Genomic DNA, 4458 nt, shown 5'->3' on the forward strand with positions numbered 1-4458 from the left:
TGTTTCCAATGGCATGTATTTTGAACAAAGGCCAGTCCACATTCTTTAAATTTATAGATTCTCTACAATGCACAGTCTAATGTCAAATAACGTTTTTACTGGTTAATGTTGTTAGACATGTTTTACATTTGCATATTCAAAAGATCTATGGTTTGAGTAAAGATAATGGTACTCTTTACATCTGCAAACTTCTCACCATGTCTCTATTGTTTATAACTCGATATACAATGTTCCAGTCATTAGAGATTCTGAAAAGTTAGATTATAAATTGTTTGATATTGAGAAAACTTGGAATAACAGTGAAAATGTTTACCTCATTCTGCCCATCTATGGGGAATCCCTAAATATAGATGCTCATATGTCAATGAAATATTGAATAAGTAGCCGGGCTCGGTGGTTCAGCCTGTAATCCCGCGCCTTTGGGAGACTGAGGTGAGGGGATTGCCTGAGCTCATGGGTTCGAGAACCACCTGGCCAGTTGAGACCTCATCTCTACAATAAATCAAAAAATTAGCTGGGCGTGGTAGTGCGTGCCTGTAGTTACAGCTACTTGGAAGACTGAGCAGAAGGATCGCTGGAGCCCAGCAGATCGAGGCTGTGGTGGCCAAAAGCAGCCACTGCACTCCAGTCTGGGTGACAGAGTGAGACTGCAACTCAAATAAATAAATCAATAAATATTGAATAAGTGCTAAAGGCTTAATCACAATCCTCTCATTGATATAGTTTCATCTCAGTATGGATTCTCATATGTCCAGCAAGTTCTATATGAGAGCAAAGGGCTTACCATGTTTTTCACATTTGTAGAGTTTCTCTCCAGTATGGATGATCAAGTGTTCAGCAAATCCATTGTGAGAGTGAATGGCTATGTCACATTCTTCACATTTGTAGAGTTTCTCTACAGTATGGCACCTCGTATGTATAGCAAATCATTTGAGAGCAAAAGGCTTTGCCACATTCGTCATGTTTGTATTTCTCTCCACTATGGATGGTCTTGTGTCCAGCAAATCCTTTCTGAGTGTGAAAAGCTTTGCCACACTTTTCACATTTGTAGTGTTGCTCAATAGTATGGATGTTGACATGTCAAGCAAGTAGTGAATGAAAGTGAAAGGTTTTCCTGCATATTTCACAATTGTAGTGTTTCTCTCCAGTATGGATGGTGATGTCTCCAGCAAATCCATTGTGAGAGTGAAAGGCTTTGCCATATTCTTTACACTTGTAGGATTTCTCCCCAGTATGGATGGTCTTATGTCCAGCAAATCATTAATCAGAGTGAAAGGCTTTGCCACACTCTTCACATTTGTACAGTTTCTCTCCAGTATTGATGGTCTTATGTCCACAAATCCTCCATGAGTACAAAAAGCTGTGCCACATTTTTCAAATTTGTCGGGTTTCTCAACAGTATGAATTTTCCCATGTGGAGCAAGTAGTGAATGAGAGTGAAAGGCTCTTTCACATATTTCACATTTGTAGGGTATCTCTCCAGTATGAATCATCTTATGTCCAGCAAATCCATTGTTAGAGCAAAAGGCATTGCCACATTTTTCAGACTTATGGTTTCCCCCCAGTATGCACCTTTATATGTCCAGCAAGCTTTGAATGGGAACAAAAGGCTTTGCCATATTCTTCACATTTGTAGGATTTCTTCCCAGTATACATGGTCTTATGTCTAGCAAATTCTACATGAGAGAAAAAGACCTTGTCACATCTTCACATTTGAAGGGTTTTTTCCCAGTATGAATGGTCTTATGTCCAGGAAATCTATAGTGAGAGCAAAATGTTTTGCCATAGTCTTCACATTTGTAGGGTTTCTCTCCAGTATGTATTATACTATGTCAAGCAAAGTCTGAACATGTGTGAAAGCCTTTGTCACATTCTTCACATTTGTAGGGTTTCTCTCCAGTATGGATCATTGCATGTTGGGTAGTTGTGAACGAGAGCCAAAGACTTTGTCACATTCTTCACATTTTTATGGTTTCCCTCTAGTATGGATCACTGTATGTTGAGTAAGTTGTGACTGAGAGTTAAGGTCTTTGCCACATTCTGCACATTTGTAGGGTCTCTCTCCAGTATGGATACTCTGATGTACAATAAGGTTCGAATAGCAAGTAAAGCCTTTGCCACATTCTTCACAATTGTAGGGTTTCTCTCTAGTATGGATGGTCTTATGTCCAGCAAATCCTCCTTGAGTGCAAAAGGCTTTGCCACATTCTTTACATTTGTAGGGTTTCTCTCCAGTATGGATCACCATATGTCGAGTAAGAAGTGAACGAGTGTAAAAGGCTTTGCCACATTCTTCACATTTGTAGCGTTTCTCTCCAGTATGGATCACTGTATGTTGATTAAGGTTTGAACGACAGTGAAAGGCTTTGCCACATTCTGCACATCTATACGGTTTCTCTCCAGTATGGATCACTGTATGTTCAGTAAGGTCTGAACGATAGCGAAAGGCTTTGCCACATTCTTCACATTTGTTGGGTTTCTGTCCAGTATGGATCACCATATGTCGAGTGAGGTGTAAATGAGTTTGAAAGGCTTTGCCACATTCTTCACATTTGTAAGGTTTCTCTCCAGTATGGATCACCATATGTCGAGTAAGGAGTGAACGAGTGTAAAAGACTTTGCCACATTCTTCACATTTGTAGGGTTTCTCTCCACTATGGAACACTGTATGTTGAGCAAGGTTTGAACGAGTGTGAAAGGCTTTGCCACATTCTTTACATTTGTAGGATTTCTCTCCAGTATGGAACACCATATGTTGAGCAAGGTTTGAAGGAAAGTGAAAGGCTTTGCCACATTCTTCACATTTGCAGGGTTTCTTTCCAGTATGGATCATAGTATGTCGAGTAAGGTAAGAACGAAGGTAAAAGGCTTTGCCACATTCTTCACATTTGTAGGGTTTCTCTCCAGTATGGATCACCATATGTCGAGTAAGGTAAGAATGAATATGAAAGGCTTTGCCACATTCTTCACATTTGTAGGGTTTCTTTCCAGTATGGATCACTGTATGTCGAGTAAGGTAAGAACGAAGGTGAAAGGCTTTGCCACATTCTTCACACTTGTAGGGTTTCTCTCCAGTATGGATCATCATATGTTGACTAAGGTACGAATGAGTGTGAAAGACTTTGCCACAAGCTTTACATTTGTAGGGTTTCTCTCCAGTATGGATCACTATATGTTGATTAAGGTTTGAACGACAGTGAAAGGCTTTGCCACATTCTGCACATTTATATGGTTTCTCTCCAGTATGGATCATTGTATGTTGAGTAAGGTCTGAATGATAGCGAAAGACTTTGCCACATTCTTCACATTTGTAAGGTTTCTCTCCAGTATGGATCACCATATGTCGAGTAAGGTGAGAACGAATGTGAAAGGCTTTGCTACATTTTTCACATTTGTAGGGTTTCTCTCCAGTATGGATCACCATATGTCGAGCAAGTTCTGAGGGAAACTGAAAGGCTTTGCCACATTCTGGACATTTATATGGTTTCTCTCCAGTATGGATCATTGTATGTTGGGTAAGTCGTGAATGAGAACCAAAGGCTTTTCCACATTCTGCACATTTGTAAGGTATCTTTCTAGTATGAATAGTCTTTTGTCCAGCAAATTTTCCTTGAGAACAAAAGGCTTTGCCACATTCTTCACATTTGCAGGGTTTCTCTCCAGTTTGGTATCTTTGATGTTGAATATCATTTGAGTACTCTGGTTGATAACAAATTTGGAGTGTTGATGAAAGACTTTCCCACTCTTTTTACATTTGTAATGGTTATTTGCAACTGAGTATTTTATCTGCCTTTCACCCTCATGCACACTTTCCCAAGATTTTTGTAAGTATAAGTTCTTAAGGACATATTTACCATATTTTCCATTTGGCATCTTTGTAAGGGAGTCTTCTATGCTGTTCTCTGGCAAAAGGCCTTCAGTGTAACAAGAAGTCACAGCTGAAAATCATGAAAATGAAAACTTATTCCACATGCTAGACTCAGGTGAATATTCTTTAAAAATGAAACATAATATTATACCTTGCTAAGGACATAAGTATGAAGGAAAATTTCTACTCTATCATAAATATATGTACTTAAAAAAATACCCCATTGCCAGTGTGAGAACTCAAAAAACAGCTAAGACTTTGCAGAACACACAACAATAAAATGAGTTACATGGAAGAGAAATTTTAGTAATTTTGCCCCCATAATGTCTCTTCCTTTTCAATACACCACGATGCAATCATATGTGATATTCTAACTCTTGAATTCTTCCTTAGGGAATAACAGAAGAGTGGAGTATGAGTTAACACTTCTGCCCTTGGAAGGTTTATGCAAAGACTGCTTTCTGTCCCAACACACAGAGAAGACATATCCAAAGAACAGGTATGAGAGTCTCCTAGATTGTCTAACTTACTGATTGGTGTTATATTAATCTAGAAAAATTAACATCATAAACATTATGATGTGTATATCT

General features: G+C 38.8%; 1 pseudogene; it reads right to left on the reverse strand.

Annotated features, from left to right (window-relative positions):
- Positions 1 to 3084: 3084 nt before the first annotated feature.
- Positions 3085 to 3555, reverse strand: LOC110595015 (annotated as a pseudogene).
- Between the last annotated feature and the right edge of the window lie 903 nt (positions 3556 to 4458).

This window comes from Carlito syrichta, unplaced genomic scaffold, assembly GCF_000164805.1.
Source record: "Carlito syrichta isolate Samal-C Ts95f unplaced genomic scaffold, Tarsius_syrichta-2.0.1 Scaffold214729, whole genome shotgun sequence".
Taxonomy (NCBI): Eukaryota; Metazoa; Chordata; class Mammalia; order Primates; family Tarsiidae; genus Carlito; species Carlito syrichta.